General features: G+C 38.1%; 1 protein-coding gene across 1 annotated transcript in view; it reads left to right on the top strand.

Annotated features, from left to right (window-relative positions):
• The window catches only part of kcnj13 (potassium inwardly rectifying channel subfamily J member 13), a 64434-nt gene that overhangs the window by 22422 nt on the left and 21669 nt on the right, over window positions 1–20343 (top strand). The gene's annotated exons all lie outside the window — the stretch shown is intronic.

Below are 20343 nucleotides of genomic sequence, written 5' to 3'. Positions count from 1 at the left end.
TTATGTAGGATACACGCATGTATATATAACCTAATCATATTGTTTCTTCAACTTAAAAATAGTTTACCGTTTTTTTCCCCCTTCTCTGGGATTATATTCCCAGTTTTGATCTCGGACGTCTGGTCACTTATAACGTATAAGAATATTATATTACTGTTAAGCAAACTATGAATAATAAAACATGTGTCTGTTATCATAGCTACACGTATGACAAAAAGGCGTGTGAAAATTAGTGGTATTCAGTGAGGTAAAATGAATTAAATGCGCTGACAGTTCATTGCTCCTGCCCAGGGCCGGCCCGTGGCATAGGCCGTATAGGCAAATGCTAAGGGCGCCGTCCATCAGGGGGCGCCACGCCAGTGCCACAAATGTTGGAGAAAAAAAAAAAAAAAAAGTTGGTACTGTTATTTCTAAATACAAAAAATAATCCCACGTTAATTAAAATGCAAAGTAAAGCCTATTTAATACAAATATTATTTGTTACAACATTACGCCCCCCCCTCCTCCCCCCGCACGGTGCGCCCCCTCCCTTCCCGTATCATGACTCTTTTTGGACGTCACCACATCAAAAAAATCAACACAAGATGCCAAAACTGTCAGGTGCCCAGGGAAGAAAAAAGAGAAAAGAAGAGGAGGAGAAACGAGAAAAGACAGAGGTAGCAGGTAGGTAACGTTAGCCTACATGAAATGATTTGTCTGTCTGTGATAGTAACCTGGCTTTTTAGCATTAAGCTAATGTTACATGATTCGGCAATTGCTAATCAATAAATAGCTAGTTCTGTTTTAACGTCGGGTTAATATTGTGGAGGGGGCTAAATTGTTATGGAAAATAATAATGTAACGTTAGGTAATTACAGTACTCCCACCATTCCTCAGGGACATTTCTTTCTTTCTTTAGTTTATTTGGAACATGAACACACTTACATCATAATACATCACACAATTTCATATCATTTCATTTTACATCATGCCTGAAAAGGAGTAGGAAGAAGCAAAGCTTATTTAATCCTACCCCTTTCCCACTTCAAAGCGTTTACAAATATATAGAATCATTTAAAAGTTAAAGTTAAAGTTAAAGTACCAATGATTGTCACACACACACTAGGTGTGGCGAAATTATTCTCTGCATTTAACCCATCACCCTTGATCACCCCCTGGGAGGTGAGGGGAGCAGTGGGCAGCAGCGGTGGCCGTTCCCAGGAATCATTTTTGGTGATTTAACCCCCAATTCCAACCCTTGATACTGAGTGCCAAGCAGGGAGGTAATGGGTCCCATTTTTATAGTCTTTGGTATGACTCGGCCGGGGTTTGAACCCACAACCTACCGATCTCAGGGGCGGACACTCTAACCACTAGGCCACTGAGTAGGTACTAGGCCACTGAGTAGGTTACTGACCTTTTTATATAATAAAATAACATCTATGAATTAGTATACAACAGTTTTGTAATATGTAATTAATTAATTAATTCAGTCATCATTAACATACTGAGATGAAGAATATCTTATTTTCAATAAGGTTGAAAGTATTTCTCATAATTCTTCTTCTTTGTACTCTGTAAGCACTATTATTTTGAACAACCTCTTAAACTGGATCATATCAGTACAAGTTTTAACTTGTTTACTTAATCCATTCCATAATTTAATTCCACATACAGATATGCTAAAAGTTCTAAGTGTTGTACGTGCATATAAATGTTTGTATTAGATCTTTTAAGCAGGTGTTTTTTGTTTACATTGTTATTGCCTTCTGGTTAGCTAATGTTTGCCCTGCAGGTAATCGTCACTTTTCCACCCCTTTATATATTAGGTATAGTTGTAAGTAAAAAAAAAGGTCAAAGACAAAGCTATTCGGGTTCTTGTGAGTATATACACTTCACTGCCGATGTGGGGGGGCGCCACCTAAAATCTTGCCTAGGGCGCCAGATTGGTTAGGGCGGGCCTGCTCCTGCCAAATGAAGTGCACTGAGTGGAGCGGATCACCACTCCAAGATGGCGGCCCCGCGCCTCGTCTGCGCCAGTAGGCAGTAGCGCTCTATGCTGCGTCTACTTATAAGATGTCTATGGTTATAACGTTAGCAGTGAGTTTGCAGCCTCACTGATTTAACTACGCAGCAAATAAAAGTCACGTTACTTAGCCAATAAACGTTTTCTTACATTCAAAACTTACCCTTCTTTGTGCAACTTCAAATGTCGAACGAAGTTGGAAGTTGTTGCGTCTCCGTCTGTAATATTCGAACTGCGTGATTTGCATACGGCAATTCGTTTTTTGTTGACCAAGTCTTAGTTTTTATACCCGAACGAAACCAACTTTAACATAATTGTTTATCACTGGCACGTTGTTGGACAACTTGTTCATTGGTTGTCCTGCAATTTGATTGGATGAATGCTGCGTGATGAAAACAACGTAGATCTAATTTGATTGGCTGTTGTACTGACAGCACACCAGCTGACAGGAACAACACGCTGAGAGACAGACGAAGAAAATGAAAATTACGGAGCGCTCCCAAATAACTTTTTAAGCTTTGGATTTTGGGGAAAGTAGCAAGTCATGTCAAGTCATGTCAATTCAAAAGGCTCAAGTCCAAGTGAAGTCACAAGTCATTGATGTTAAAGTCTAAGTCGAGTTGCAAGTCTCTTTACATTTTGTCAAGTCGAGTCTAAAGTCATCAAATTCATGACTCGAGTCTGACTCGAGTCCAAGTCATGTGACTCGAGTCCACACCTCTGGTAGGTGCTATGTGGCAAAACCATAGCATGCATGAACATTTTCGCCACCTGCAGTGTTAAATGTGATCTCATGAATAGGAAATTTTAAATTTTAAATTTGACATGATTATCTGGGATTCAAATGTAGTTTTGAGTCTATCACAACACCAAAATATTTAAATTCTGACACAAATATCTGTCTGCTTATTTGAAATGTTAGATTTAGAAAAGAATATAGCAACTGTTTTGTTTACATTGAGCAGGATTGGTTTAGCCATAAACTGTGTACGTTTGAGTTGTGTTCAGGCATTTGATCGCCCTTTGACAGAAAAAGAGGAAAACTGACGAAAAAAAGAGGAACATTTCTATCAGCACGAAAAGCACAAAATATATTGTTTTCAGTCAAGACTACATTTCCTATAATTGGGTGTATTTCAGTTCAGTTCAGTTTCAGTTTATTTCGAACATACATCACATATTTCCAGTTGTTTTATCATAGCACGTCCGAATAGGTGTAGGCAGAAGCAGATCTTATTTAATCCTACCCCTTCTCATATAATGGCAATTTCATCCAGTTTCCTTGTTCTGTTTGTGACAGAACAGTGAATAAATAATTCATAACATACAATAAGTAAGTAAACAAATATTAAATACATAAATAATCACTATCTTAAAAAAAAAAGGTTCAAGATGTTTATCGTAATTGTTCTTCTTTGTACTTTGTGAACACTTGTAGTTTGAACAATCTCTTAAACTGAATCATATTGGTGCTGTGTTTGATGTACTTCGGCTTCCTCCCACCTCCAAAGACATGCACCTGGGGATAGGTTGATTGGCAACACTAAATTGGCTCTAGTGTGTGAATGTGAGTGTGAATGTTGTCTGTCTATCTGTGTTGGCTCTGCGATGAGGTGGCGATTTGTCCAGGGTGTACCCCGCCTTCCGCCCGATTGTAGCTGAGATAGGCTCCAGCGCCCCCCGCGACCCCGAAGGGAATAAGCGGTAGAAAATGGATGGATATATATCCATAATTCAATTCCACATACGGATATGCTAAAGGTTTTAAGTGTTGTATGTGCATACAAATGTTTTAAATTAGATGTTCCTCTAAGGTTATATTTCTCCTCTTTTGTTGAGAAGAATTGTTGTACATTATTGGGTAGCAGGTTATAGTTTGCTTTGTATATCATTTTAGCTGTTTGCAAATGCAACAAATTATTGAATTTCAATATTTTTGATTCAATAAATAAAGGGTTTGTATGTTCTTTATATCCAACATTATGTATTATTCCAGTTGATCTTTTTTGTAACACTGTTAGTGAATGAAGTTCACATTTGTAGTTGTTTCTCCATATTTCTACAAAATAACTCAGATATGGTGACACTAGTGAGCAGTGGAGAATAAGAAGAGATTTTTGGTCCAGAACATATTTAGCTTTATTCATTATTGACGTGTTTCTTTCTACTTTATGTTATATATTTTTTACATGAGGTTTCCATTTAATTTTATCATCTATTATTACACCCAAAAATGTGTTTTCTTTTATCTTTTCAATGTCTACTGCGTCTATTTGTATTTGTGTTTGACTTTCCTTTCTACTGTTACCAAATAGCATTATTTTAGTTTTACTGAGATTCAAAGATAGTCTGTTTTTGTTAAACCATCTTTTTAATTTGTAAATTGTTTTTGTTATTATTTGTATTAGCTTCTGTGTGTTATTTTCAGAACAAAATGCAGTTGTTTTATCGGCAAATAATACTAACTTTAATCCTTTGTAACTTTACAAATGTTGTTTATATGAAGATTGAACAATTTTGGTCCCAGTATTGCATACTTGCCAACCTTGAGACCTCCGATTTCGGGAGGTGGGGGGGTGGTCGGGGTTGGGTGGGGGCGTGGTCGGGGGCGGGGTTGGGGGCGTGGTTAAGAAGGGAGGAGTATATTTACAGCTAGAATTCACCAAGTCAAGTATTTCATATATATATATATATATATATATATACAGAGGTGGGTAGTAACGCGCTACATTTACTCCGTTACATCTACTTGAGTAACTTTTGGGATAAATTGTACTTCTAAGAGTAGTTTTAATGCAACATACTTTTACTTTTACTTGAGTATATTTATAGAGAAGAAACGCTACTTTTACTCCGCTACTTTTACTCCGCTACTTTTATCTACATTCAGCTCGCTACTCGCTACTAATTTTTATCGATCTGTTAATGCACGCTTTGTTTGTTTTGGTCTGTCAGACAGACCATCATAGTGCCTGCGTTTCAACAAATACAGTCACAGGTGACGTTCACTCCGTTCCACCAATCAGATGCAGTCACTGGTGACGTTGGACCAATCAAACAGAGCCAGGCGGTCACATGACCTGACTTAAACAAGTTGAAAAACTTATTGGGGTGTTACCATTTAGTGGTCAATTGTACGGAATATGTACTGTACTGTGCAAACTACTAATACAAGTTCCAATCAATCAATCAAAAGTGTGAAGGAAAAAAGACCATTTTTTATTTCAACCGTCAAAAGCCTAAAGACTGACTGCACAGTTCCTGTCTTCACAATAAAAGTGCCGCTCCATCGCGCCTGCGCTTTCAAAATAAGAGTCTCCGAAAGCCTGCGCAAACAAGCTAGCAAGCTACGGAGTTTGCCGCCAATGTATTTCTTGTAAAGTGTATAAAAACGAATATGGAAGCTGGACATATAAGATGCCAAAAACCAACCACTTTCATGTGGTATTAGACAGAAGGAGGAACTTTTTTTCTCCTCCATTTGAAAACGTGGACGTTTGTCATCACTACTGTCTGATTACAATCAATGCAAGTCATCAGAATCAGGTAATACACCAACTTATATTCTTGTCTTCATGAAAGAAAGGAATCTATATGTGTTAAACATGCATGTATATTCATTAAAACACTATTAACATGTAAACAAAAACGGCAAAAAAAATAAATATAAATTATATACTGTATATATCAATGTATGTATATGTATATATATATATATATATATATATATATATATACATATATATATATATATATATATATGTGTGTGTGTGTATATATATATATGTGTGTGTGTGTGTATATATATATATATATATATATATATATATATATATATATATATATATATATATATATATATATATATATATATGATATGTGTGTGTGTGTATGTTACTCATCAGTTACTCTGTACTTGAGTAGTTTTTTTACAACATACTTTTTACTTTTACTCAAGTAAATATTTGGGTGACTACTTCTTACTTTTACTTGAGTAATAAATCTCTAAAGTAACAGTACTCTTACTTGAGTACAATTTCTGGCTACTCTACCCACCTCTGTATATATATATATATATACAGTATATATATATAAATAAGAGAAATACTTGAATTTCAGTGTTCATTTATTTACACGTATACACACACATAACACTCATCTACTCGTTGTTGAGTTAAGGGTTGAATTGTCCATCCTTGTTCTATTCTCTGTCACTATTTTTCAAACCATGCTGAACACCCTCTCTGATTATGCATTCTGCTTCGTCTCCTTGTTGTGTGCGCAGTTGTGCACTACACTCTCTAAAAGCCCTAGATGTTAAAGACACATATGCATGTACAGTAGATGGCAGTATTGTCCTGTTTAAGAGTATCACAACATTGCTGTTTACGGCAGATGAACTGCTTTACGGTAGACAAAAACGTGACTGCTGTTGTTGTGTGTTGTTACCGCGCTGGGAGGACGTTAATGAAACTGCCTAACAATAAACCCACATAAGAAACCAAGAACTCGCCCTCGATCATTCTACAGTTATAACGTGATTGGGCAGGCACGCGTTTATATTGTGGGAAAGCGGACGTGAAAACAGGCTGTAGACACGTCACTCAGGTCCGCCTGAATTTCGGGAGATTTTTGGGAGAAAATTTGTCCCGGGAGGTTTTCGGGAGAGGCGCTGAATTTCGGGAGTCTCCCGGAAAATCCGGGAGGGTTGGCAAGTATGCAGTATTGATCCCTGAGGTACATCACAAAATATTTTCAGCTCTGTAGAAGTGTGTTCGCATATCTTCACGTATTGCTTCCTGTTGGTTCAGTAGCTTCTTACCCAGTTCAAGACCAATCCTCTGATTCCATACCTTTCTAATTTGTTTATTAAGATATTATGATTGATTGTGTCAAATGCTTTTGTTAAATCCACAAACACTGCAGCAGCACATTTTTTGCCATCTATTGCATTGGTAATCTCTTCCGTTATTTTGATTGATGCCATTGATGTTTAGATGTTGGCTCTGTATCCGTATTGGTTGTCTGTGAGTATTTCATTTGTATTTATACATGTTTCCAATCTGTTGTTATACAGTTTTTCAATGATTTTAGAAAATTGTAGAAGTAGAGAAACAGGTTTGTAGCTTGTAAACTGGTGTTTGTCTCCAGTCTTATACATTGGTACGACTTTTGCTATTTTCATTTTATCCGGGAATTTGCCTGTTTGAAATGATAGGTTGCTGATATATGTTAAAGGTTCTGAAATCTCTTCAATAACCTTTTTTATCGTTTCCATATCAATTTTGTTGCAATCAGTTGAGGTCCTGGATTTAAAATTTTTCACAATATTGATTATTTCCTCTTTTGTCACACCTTTGAGGAACATTGAGTGGGGATTTCTGTCTATCAACTGACCCAGGATGTGGAATATTTTTCTCCAGATTTGTTCCAATGTTCACAAAGTATTTATTGAAGCTTTCAACTACTTTGTTCATATTGTCATTTTTTACATTTCCATCTGAGAAGTATTTCGGGTAATCCTTCTTGGCACCATTTTTAATAATGCTATTTAGGATGCCCGATGTTGCTCTCATATTAGTTTTGTTCCGGTCCAATAATTGAATGTAATATTCTTTCCTCCGTATTCGTAGTATGCCAGTTAGCTTTTTCGTATACGTTTAGTACTTGTTTTCTGCCTCTGTAGATTGTTGTGTTATAAATGTTCTAAATAATGTATCCTTCTTGTTGCAAGCATTTTTCAGTCCTTTTGTCATCCATGGTTAATTATTTTAATTTTGCTTCTTACTAAGTTGTTTCAATGGACAGTGTTTGTCATAAAGCATCTCAAAGGTATTACAAAATACCATATCCATCATCTTCATTTTCACTGTATACAATGTCCCATTTTTACACAATATTTTACCTTTATTTTAATTCTCGTCTACCAACCTCTTTTGGCTGTCTTTTTTACACTTACATGCCCCATGTAATGTACAACATCATTTTTTGTAGATAATTTACTAACATTATTACTTTTGAAAATGTCATGTAAATTCTATAACATGCAAGCATAGAACTCATTAAACATTTCCCATTTGGCAGCTCTATCCTGTAGCCACGCCCCCTCAAGTATTATACTTCCGGTGTTTTGACCTCTGTGTACATCCGTCACGTCAAAAATATACCCTCTTGCTGGCGTCTAATAAATACTCTACAACTACAGCTGGTTACGAACTAACTGTGTTCGGGTTGTAATTATCCAAATATGATTGGCAGCGAAGTAGAGAGCTGTCAATGTGATGGCTCAGAGAGCAAACGCAGCCGACGACAAGTAAGCTAGCTCGATGATGCTAACTATGCTAACTAGCGAGCTTGTTTCGGCACTCCTGATCGTCTCCCTGTCCCGAAAATCAGTGCTGTGTTTAGGCAAGAGGAACAGTGAGTACCTGCGGCTGAAGCAGGCGTTCAACAAATTTTGTTTGGATTGTATTTTTTAATATAAAAAACAACTGTATTATCTGCATATATTTAGTTTAAAACATTTTTTTAAGTAGCATATATTTAGATTAAATTTGTTTTTTTCAACAAATCAACAATGCGCCTTATAACCCGGTGCACCTAAAGTATGTATTAATTCTGGTTGTACTTACTGACCTCGAACCAATGTTGTACGTTACATGGTGTATTGTGACCAGTAGATGGCAGTCACACAAAAGAGATAAGTGTGGACTGCAGGTTGACACCTGTTCAATAAATGACGCTAGCAAGTACCGGTAAGCAAGCAAAGCCAGAACTTTAATGTTTTAATGAAAATATAGAACATTACAAATGGCACTCAAATACCTGTCAAAATGTTTTAGTATGACTTTGGTGAGCTACGAAGTCGCACCAATTGTCAGATAATTACGGCTACCGTAGTCAAACGTACTGTGCTTCAACATACGGGTGTGATTACGGTGTGTGTATAAGGACCCCAAAATGGCACCTATTAGGAGACATATTATCTGACGTTTTGTTTCAACCTATTATGCAAAACCAACTATTCTTACCTATTGGTACCTGCTGTTGTGTATTTGGTATCTACATAAATCCTAAAAATGTGCACATGTCTACCATTATAGTCCGCGCCGTAGTCAAAAAGCTCTTTCTTTTCTTTTTGTTGTGGGGCAGTCATCCGCCGCTGTTCCCATTCTAATACAAAGTAGTGTATAGTTCCAAATTAATCTGCCAGTAGACTCGCTATGGAAGCAATAAAAACTACAACAAAAGATGTTGGGGAGAAGACGCTGTCGAAGTGAAGGCACGTACATTAAAAGACCCGCCCAAAAAACGGGGCATCCTGAAGAGACGGTCAGAAAGTGACTTGAAAACTTTGTGTAAAAACATTGACCGAAGAACCACCATTACGTGTTTTGTAGACTACAAGGAAATAAAAGGAAAAAACCTTTAATGCGTCTTAAAATCCGGTGCGCCTTGTGTATGAAAATAAACCCGAAAAGACCAATTTAACAACAGTGCGCCTAAAATACGGCGCAATGAAAAAAGCAAATGCCCATAAATGGAACCTTGCAGCACACCTGGGAGTAACAACCCTGTGGCCCCAAAGGCATGCCACCCCCACAGGAGGCTTTAATGGTTACAGTAAATGTGCAACTAGATAAGATTAAACAAATCTGCTAGTTCAGTGTGTTTAAGCGGTGAAGGAATGTTACTTTGGAAGGGCTAAGTGTTTCAATTATTATCCTAAATTATTATCTTACATTTTTTTAAACTGTTTGTTGCAATAGTGTTTTGTTTTATGAAAACATTCATGACATATGATATTTGGTATTTTGCCCATTTAAATGTTTTTGGTTTGTATTGTCCTCAATTTTTGTCTACCTTTTTTGGTTGAGCTTTTAGCTTATGTTCTTCTGGGATTGGGGATGTAAAGCATGTGTATATTGACACAAGTGCAGCGCAGCAGTTACCATAGCAACACCATGCAGCTGTACCGTACGGTGTTGGGGTCCGGCGGTTTTAAAAGGTTAACTTATAAATAGCACACACATGTATAAAAAATAATGAATGTTTACCATGTGTAAAAAGATCCCTACTGAGATCAGGTGTGCCTTGTGGGGGGCCTGGCTCCCATGTAACTTGACTGTAAGAGACAGCTTTATCTATACACATCCATTTTACAATGGACTCTAGATCTAAAATACACAATCGAAAGTAAGAAGAACAACGCTAGAATGTTTTCAGCGGTATGTAAGGTTCTATTGCACTGGGACCATGCTTCACCCACCTTGCAATTATAACTTTAGCACCGTACAGTACAGTATTTTGTGCTAAAATGACGTCGTCTTTGTAGTAATTGTGTTTAAATACTTAAAATGCCCGAACCTTCACTGTTTGTTTTATTTAAGAGACATACACGCAAAATGCAAAAGTACGATTGCAAACATTTGATATGGTAATAAAAGTGCATCATAGTCAGTGAACAAGATGAGTGTAGTGTGGTAAGTTTAGAGCTCCCTGCAGATGAAAGGCACATTCCTTCTCTGCATGTCGCTGTGTTCCTCAGACCGATTCCCAGCTGGAAACTGCTCTAATCTCCTGGCAACAATATTGACATAGAAATAGAAATTCTGGAAAGGACTGCCCGTCAAACATGCATCTGGCTATCAAGAGTTGCTGTACACACTTTGATTCAAATCCATGAAGAAAGATGAACATGTTTTCATGGAAAATACTACTAAATAGAATAGTAGGATATTATAAAAACGAGGGATCTTCGCTCTGTCCACTTTAACCACAGGCCAGTTGATGGTAAGTGAGACTTATGGTGGTATTGCAGTGTAATTGTCGACCAAGTCATCAAGTCCAGGTCCAATATGTTCTTCTTTTTACTCGTTTTACCGCTTTTGTTGATATAAGATTTCAGACCAGAAAGTGTCAATTCTATGAAAAAGAGGTGAGTTTGTGTTGACTCGTATTAAAGGCCTACTGAAACCCACTACTACCGACCACGCAGTCTGATAGTTTATATATCAATGATGAAATCTTAACATTGCAACACATGCCAATACGGCCGGGTTAGCTTACTAAAGTGCAATTTTAAATTTCGTGCGAAATATCCTGCTGAAAACGTCTTGGTATGATGACGCCTGTGCGTGATGTCACGAATTGTAGAGGACATTTTGGGACAGCATGGTAGCCAGCTATTAAGTCGTCTGTTTTCATCGCAAAATTCCACAGTATTCTGGACATCTGTGTTGGTGAATCTTTTGCAATTTGTTCAATGAACAATGGAGACAGCAAAGAAGAAAGCTGTAGGTGGGAAGCGGTGTATTGCGGCAGGTGTTGTGCCGGATAACGCACCCCGCCCTAGAATGCACCCCCTGACTGTTGTGCCGGATAACACAGCCGGTGTTTCATTGTTTACATTCCCGAAAGATGACAGTCAAGCTTTACCATTGGCCTGTGGAGAACTGGGACAACAGAGACTCTTACCAGGAGGACTTTGAGTTGGATGCGCAGACGCAGTACCGTGAGTATGCATGCAGCTGCGGCTTCCAAACATTTGATCGCTTGCCCGTACATGCGTGCCGCTAAGTGCATGTCACGTACGTAACTTTGGGGACTTTGGGGAAATATATGTGCTGTATGAACTTTGGGGAGGTGAACGGTACTTTGGGCTGTGGGATTGAGTGTGTTGTGCAGGTGTTTGAGTTGTAATGGTGGGTTATATGGATGGGAGGGGGAGGTGTTTGTTATGCGGGATTCATTTGTGGCATATTAAATATAAGCCTGGTTGTGTTGTGGCTAATAGAGTATATATATGTCTTGTGTTTATTTACTGTTTTAGTCATTCCCAGCTGACTATCAGGTCCCACCCGCCTCTCACAGCATCTTCCCTATCTGAATCGCTCCCACTGCCCTCTAGTCCTTCACTCTCACTTTCCTCATCCACAAATCTTTCATCCTCGCTCAAATTAATGGGGAAATCGTTGCTTTCTCGGTCCGAATCGCTCTCGCTGCTGGTGGCCATGACTGTAAACAATGTGCAGATGTGAGGAGCTGCACAACCTGTGACGCCACGCGCATATCGTCTGCTACTTCCGGTACAGGCAAGGCTTTTTTATCAGCGACCAAAAGTTGTGAACTTTATCGTCGATGTTCTCTACTAAATCTTTTCAGCAAAAATATGGCAATATCGCGAAATGATCAATTATGACACATAGAATGGACCTGCTATCCCCGTTTGAATAAGAAAATCGCATTTCAGTAGGCCTTTAAATTAACTTAATCATTATCGCGCACGTGTTTCAGCATAAGACTTGCTGAAATGTCAAAATCAATAAAAAAAAAACAATAAAGAGGCCACAAGAAAAGAATTGCTGCTTACCTTCCAAGTTTCGGCACAGGCCCAAAGGTCCTTTTTTTGTTGTGTGCGGTAATGGTGGCATGCGGCGTTACCCCAAAATGCAGAGACCGGAGGAGAGGTGCAGGTAAAAGGGAAACTCGGGGAGCACCAGCGTGACAGCAGGGACTATTTTATGGTGGTCAGAGGGGTCGTGGGCGCAAATTGGCAGCCAAGCTTCCGAGAGTCTACCCCAGGGCAGCTTTGGCTAACAATGTAGTTTTCCACCATCAAGGTGTAATGTGGAGTGAATGAATGATGGGTTCTCTTTTCTCTGTGAAGGAGTGTGTAGAAAAGTGCTGTATAAATGTAATTATCCAATTAAAATTATTATTATTACATTTTTTGAGAATCTTTTTTTTTTGTGCAAATTCTTTAAGAACCAATTTATGGATTAAAAACATTAAACAAATATTACTGTTATTATTATTATTATTATTATTATTATTATTATTATTATTATTATTATTATTATTATAATTATCATCATCATCATCATCATTATTATTGATACTGTTGATTTTATATTTTTTGGTTTTCCTGTTTTTTTAGTATTGTTTTCTCAATTTCTTTGTAAATTTCTATCTTAAGTATTGTAAAGATGGGATTGGGTTGGAGTTGCCTTATTTTATTTTATTACATTAATTAACATTTTGTGATTTCTGTGAATACAATATATAAACACATTTTTAGAAATAAATTTTTTGGGCCAACCCTAAGTCATACGTTACCAGCCAAGGAGCTTTTGTAACCTGTAACTTTTTTGGAAAAGGTTACCGTATAATTTATAAACCAAATAACATGTTACGAAAATCGTATTGAATCAAAAATCGATTCTGAATTGAATCGTCACCTTGAGAACCGGAATCGAATCATCTGGTGCCCAACCAAAGATTCCCACCTCCTTTAGCAACAAACCAGCAGAGGTAAAGTCACAGGAAGTTAGAAACAAAAATAAGAGCACTGGACAGTCAGAGTCCAGAACCGTCACAATTGAACATGACAGACTTCTCAGGTGAACATTTTTCATGAATAGGGGATGGGGTGGCTCTGTTGCTAGCGCGGCCGTGCCAGCAACGTGAGTGTTCCTGGTTTGATCCCCATCTTCCGCCATTCTGTTCACGTCCGTTGTGTCCTTGAACAAGACATTTCACCCTTGCTCCTGATGAGTCGTGGTCAGGGCCTTGCATGGCAGCTCCCGTCATCAGTGTGTGAATGTGTGTGTGAATGGGTGAATGTGGAAATAGTGTCAAAGTGCTTTGAGTACCTTGAAGGTAGAAAAGCGCTATACAAGTATAACCCATTTACCATTTACTTTGAATACATGCAAAATGGAGGAAACTGATGTCCTCAAACAGCCTTATGTTTAGAAACTATTTATAATCCACCAGTCACAAGTAAATGCGAAATAAATGGCTATTATAGGTTATGTTGACAATCGCTTATAACGATGTGGGTCAGTCAATCTGACCCACATTCAGGAAAAGGCACTAGGACAAAACATGTAAGAAGAGGTTCCCATTTCCATCAAAGTCATAAGCAGCTGAAACAGTTACAGTCTTCTCCAGTTATCGCTGTTGATTGGTACGGGACATTAAATGTTTTTTGTTTTTTTTAAACATTATTAGAGCCCTTTTAATATGAAATAACACCTGTATAATCACCTTTACACTCGCTTCATCCAATAGCCGTGAATGTGTTCTACTGTAGATTACAATACTCACCAGTCGCGCGGAGGATCCTGCAAGTGCCATTGCTATGGCCGTCGTCCGGCCAAGACTTAAAAGTATTTTGTCACATCCCGGATAATTTCTGAACGTTAAAACTGAAACCACGGGCATAAGTTGTTCTGCAAAAACTTGGTCAACAGTCGCTACAATCACTATGTTTGTAGTTACTTGTGAGCATTCCGTCGTGATAGCAATGCCTGTCCTGCATTGTCGTTCTACATAGCTCACGCCAAAGCTGTGTTGTTGAAGTCAAAATTAAGTGCATCTCGAATCAAGAGAGTTCATCTCCATTTTGACGGAACAGCTGTTGCTATCTGATAGAAGCCTAAACCAGCCTGAAGTGCCTCACCGAATGTTGGATAATATATTTTCGTTGTTGTCTTTTGACATCGATTGCGTCAAAAACTTACCAATGTGGAGATGTGTCAATGATGAGGTACGAGTTTCAAGAGGAAGTCTGTTAGAAAGTTGTTCTGCCAAAAGTTGGACAATTTGAGATTATCACTGTGAAAATAGCGCCAAGATTAGCGGTTTTGTTAGCATCGTTACCTTATCGATCGTCATAATATAATAATAAAAAATAGGACAAATACTTCACAGTAGCACAGATAATGCAAATAAAACTTATCTTTACACATAATTGAAGGCCACAAAATGTAGAATTTGCTGAAAAAAGTTTAAAAAAAAGTGAAAACAAAATCTCAGATGTAGTAAAACCAAGGTATTTGAAACGCAATGTACTGATGTATGGTACTTTGATGCCTAAACAAAGAAGAGATAAGTATTGTTGGCAAATTACTCCAAAAAAAAGAACCATTTTCAAAAACTTTAAAAAAATATCTGGCGTGCGCCGTTTTGAGATGTCTTTTTAAGAAGATTAAAGTTACTTTAGTAACAAATTACGACAAAACACTTTGCTTTAGGACGTAACATGTCACTGGGTGAGTTTGGTGTTGTTTGCCTGACTCCAGGATGCAGAGACTATTGGCGGCATTGAGGTAAAATAATATTTTGATGATAAAAAATAACGTGAAAAAAAGCATCGGTCGACGGGTGAGTCAAAAAACTAAACTAGTAAAAAGCCAAACATGAACCACACAAACGTACAAGCATAGAGCAGCATAAGGAACAAGGAACCATAATAATAAAATAACCTGAGAAAAGTAAGGTGTGTCTACTGATCTCCAGTCAGGAAACATGTGTTTATTATATATTATAATAATATATTGTATACCTTAATTGTTTCTAAACAGCAGTGATGGGCAAGTTACTCTCGTTTAAATGTAGTTAAGCTAAAGGGGAAGCTATCCCTGGAGAATTGTAGCAAACCACACTACAAGTTACGCGGCAAGAGTAGCTTGCTACATTAAAGCTGCATTTAATGGAATTTCTATCTATCAATGTTAATGTATCTGAGAGTGAACAGTGTAATGGACCCAATAAGGGTCCATTACTATTAACTATCTGTCATTCAGCTGGGACACCTTTCAACTACCTCTAAGAGTATGTTATATGTATGTATTATTTATTTAGTTTTCCTTTTCTTTGGCCCACCCCTATAATGTTACTTATTTTCTCAGCCTACAGTAAAAAAGAGAGAAAAAAAAAGAAAACAGCATCTATCTATATCTTGACAAACAAAAACAATGACTTGTGTGTTGTTTAGGGATAAGTAATGGTAATGTGCAATAAAACTTTTCATGAACTCAACTCACCTTAATGTGTGTTCCTAAATTTGTTTTGCACATTTTAGATGAAGAGAGCAGTTATGATTTTGGTTTACAGAGTAAACAACTGAAAACTATGGCTTTGGGCATTGTTTTCTCTAAATGCGTACATCTGTCTAAATATGGCCAAGGCCGCGCAGTTTTCTGCATGTCATCTGCATCACTAAAAGAAAAATCTAATCTGCGAGATAAAAGTCCTCTGCCATTTTTAGGTATGTTTTTTTTGGTCGAGTCGTCAGTTTGAAGCGTCCCTCTGTCTCTGACTCCCTTGTCGTCATGTGATATGAGTGCGTGACTATTATGATTTCTGTTACTAGTTTCGATGATTCTCTTGCATCTGATTGGCCAGTCCGTAATATGGATGTTCTCATTCATCCAGGTCGTTGTATTTTCTCAATATTTTGAGTGGCCTGGATTTGCAGTCCATTTTCTCTCTTTGTAGCTTATAGCTTTGATGTAAGCTACCTAGCTACGTGGGTCGAAAAGTAGCTAAGTTACAGGAAAAGCTACTCGTTAAAAAAGTAGCTACGCTACCACCAAGCTCCTGGAAAATATAGTTAAGATACATAGCTTAGCTACATGTTTGATCAGCAGTAAAACAGCTGATCAAACAAAGCAGAAAAGCCATTTATGCTTTTTATTCATCCTTTATGAGATTAATAAAATGTTCTCTTGTTTTAGTAAGGGTCAAAATGTTTATCAGGATTCTTCCTTCTTGTACTTTCTAAACATTTTGAGTTTAAACAGTTTCTTGATGTGGATTATTTTAATATATTGTTTGTTTCTTTTCTCAACCCATTCCAAAATTTAGCCGTTAGCGAAGAAAAATCCATATATTAGCCGCACCTTTGTATAAGCTGCGGGGTTCCAAGCTTAGGAAAAAAATAGCAAATTATAGTCCGGAAAATACGGTGATGTCTTATCAAAGTCGTATTATCTTTTTTTTTCCAACACCTTACCTTCCTTCTTAAACCTTAAATGGCAAAATGTAAGAAAATTAAATATACAATTAATGTCTTGCTTGTGTGGTATTGTGTGCTGAGCTGTTGTGTAGCTGCTAGCTCCTATTAGCCGTTAGGCTCCCATGTTTACCTTTTGTAAATTACTTCACTAAATTATAAGAAAAGACCAACTTTGTGTGCTCATTGGAGAGCATTTAGATGTTAACTACGGTGGCCTGGAAGTGCAAAATATCTCTACAAATTTCAATTACAAAACACAAAATAACAAAAGACAAAACAATTTACAATTACATAAACAAAAACAACAAACAACAAAACAATTTGTTAACTGGCTGTTGAGCTTTGCACAAGTAAACGTACTGCAGGATTGAATCGGATCGCTTATAGTGGCAATTTTAGACGCGAGCTGATATAATCCAAAACTAGTTTTTTTGCTGGTATCGGCCTGATATTCAGTGTGTCACGATCCGATATTGATATCAGATTGTGACACTGAAATGTGGCGTTAGCATAATTGAAAACTAATCTTGCAACCTGAACCCTGGAACCCTTGCAACATTTATTCCAGGGGACCTGGACAACCTGCTCAGTGGCAAGCCCACCACTAGTGTCTGACTGGTACATATTTTCATCATGACAGGACACGCGAAAATCATCCAAGTGCAAACTGTCAGCTGCAGTTTCAGGGGGGATTTGGACCATTCCCAATTTGGATGGATGGATGGATCTTTATTGTCATTGCAAATGTACAACCAAATTTCATTTTCAGCACAAGCCTGTTCAATTATAGACACACATTGTACAAAGACACCGCACCTTGTAAAAGTTGAGAAAAAGGTAGACGCTGAGGAAGGATGCTAAAAAAAAACAATTGATCTCAGACTGGGCTCTTATTGGGAGCCCAGTCTGGTTTAATCAGAGGCAAGATAAGTAGAAAAACCATAATAGTCATGCACTCGTGTCACATGACGACGAGGAAGTCAGAGACAGAGGGACGTTTCAAGCTGACCACTCAAAAAAAAGAAGCATCGTTGAAAATGTCAGAGGCATTCCCTACCGCAGATTAGATTTTTCCTTTAGTGATGAAGATGACGTGAAGGAAACCCACAATAATGTGTGTCATTGGCCATATTTAAACAAATGTATGTATTTAGAGAAAAACAATGTTTAAAACCATAGTTTTTAGTTGTTTACTCTGTAAACCAAAATCATTACTGCTCTCTTCATTAAATTTAGGAACATACATTAAGGTGAGATGACTTTATGAAAAGTTTTACTGCACATAACCATTACCAACTGTTCCCACACAACACAAAAGTCATTGGGTTTTTTTCCAGATATAGATAGATACTGTTTTTTTTACTGTAGGCAGATGAAATTAATAACATTATAGGGGTGGGCCAAAGAAAAGGCAAACTAAATAAATACATTGAGTGGAGTGTGGGGAGCCCTAGAGGTAGTTGTAGGTTGTCCTTTTGCCGTGTAGCTTGCAGTGTAGCTTGATACAATTCTCTAGGGATAGCTTCCCCTGTAGCTTAGCTACATTTAATCAAGAGTAACTTGTAGCTTAGCCTAAAACATTTTCCAAGTACCTTGCCCATCACTGCACATATACAGTACATATTACGACATACAACTATAGACTTGCAACGAGGGGTGAGAGGGCGGGCATCCGGCCCGAAGCTGCCAGCCACTAGGGGCGCTGCTCTGTTTTTATCATACCACGTGGGGTGACGCATCGAAGGTGTGTGTGTGTGTGTGTGTGTGTGTGTGTGTGTGTGTGTGTGTGTGTGTGTGTGTGTGTGTGTGTGTGTGTGTGTGTGTGTGTGTGTGTGTGTGTGTCGTGTATTTTTAGTGGATGCATATGTGTGTATAAGCCTGCGATAGCACAGCCTGTCAGTCCAACAAAAGTCAACAGCAACAGGTGTGTGTCCATGAGAGACAGGGAAGGAGTTTGTTACGTCTTCACTGCACTGTCCTCTGGGAGAGTCTCGAATCAACAACCTTGTCACGTCACTTGCAGCCAGGGAAAACAATTCCATCCATCCATTTTCTACCGCTTATTCCCTTTTGTGGTCGCGGGGGGCGCTGGAGCCTATCTCAGCTACAATCGGGCGGAAGGCGGGGTACACCCTGGACAAGTCGCCACCTCATCGCAGGGCCAACACAGATAAACAGACAACATTCACACTCACATTCACACACTAGGGCTAATTTAGTGTTGCCAATCAACCTATCCCCAGGTGCATGTTTTTGGAAGTGGGAGGAAGCCGGAGTACCCGGAGGGAACCCACGCAGTCACGGGGAGAACATACAAACTCCACACAGAAAGATCCCGAGCCCGGGATTGAACCCAAGACTACTCAGGACCTTCGTATTGTGAGGCAGATGCACTAACGCCTCTTCCACCGTGCTGCCCGGGAAAACAATTCCGATTAGTAAATTTGTGTTTGAGCGAGTGAAAAATTGATTTTAACTTTTCAGTCTAATTGTCTATTTCTGGTTCTCAAATTCATCATACTTCACCATCAGAGCAGCTGGCGTCTTGAAGATGTCACCAAAGTTTGCAATATGGTCCAAAATCGCAAAAGTCTGAGTGCCCACAGTTCTGCTCGCATGCTGCAATGGTTTGTGGCACCTTTAAGGTACTTTGAACGGCTGCCAGCATCTTCCAAATTGTCGATACACCAGGGCAACGCTTATTCCAATCAGCAGATGTCCTGTTCACATGATATCTTCAACGTCCTCGACTTTAAGGGTAGCCAGGCATGCGGCACTCCTCTTCTCCCAAGAGTCCGTTGTGTGTCCGGCAACAACGTTCCGTCAATACAGGCAGGTTCCCCCAAACCCGAGACCTTGTCAATTTTGTTGAGAGGACAAGTGATCAATTCCATTGTTTCGATATGAGAGAGCAGTGCAAAAAGAGGCAACAAGAAAGTCAAGACAAGACAAAACAAAGAAGCAAGGAGAGATAAGGGAGAGGGAAAGGGAGCGTCTGCCTTTGATGAGTGTCAGTGAGAAAACTTGCTTAATACGTCTAATTTTATCTGTAGAATACACAAGACACACTGCAAATTTTTTGCCACTTGCCAAGATTTTAAATTGTATTTCTAGAGTTTTCCTTAGTTTTAAGAGCTATTAACTTACTTTTAGTCATTGACATTACATCATAATCTCGATTTTAGCATAAAAAATAATATTTTTTCAAAAATGTTGAAATTGCAAAACATAACTATTCAAAATAAGATATTTTGGTTATGCCCACATAACAAATCTTGTTCAGAGATTCTGCAACATCACATGCTTAATTTAAGAAGTGCAAGTTGAATAATGCTTGTTTTTTTAGAATGAAATATTGTAATTATTTTTATCTTAATAGTCCTGCTAATTTCTAGATATACAAATGTTACTTAGCATGTCATATTTAGTCAAATTAACTAGCTGCGGAGACAGATAATTTCACTAGTTTTTAGCATTTTTCTTTCTAGACTCTAGTCTTTTTATTTTATATTTCGTCAGCTCTTTTTTGCAG

Source organism: Nerophis lumbriciformis, linkage group LG30 (genome assembly GCF_033978685.3).
Source record: "Nerophis lumbriciformis linkage group LG30, RoL_Nlum_v2.1, whole genome shotgun sequence".
NCBI classification, from domain to species: Eukaryota; Metazoa; Chordata; class Actinopteri; order Syngnathiformes; family Syngnathidae; genus Nerophis; species Nerophis lumbriciformis.
Note: the sequence above shows the minus strand (reverse complement) of the source record. Positions and strands in the feature narration are given on the sequence as shown.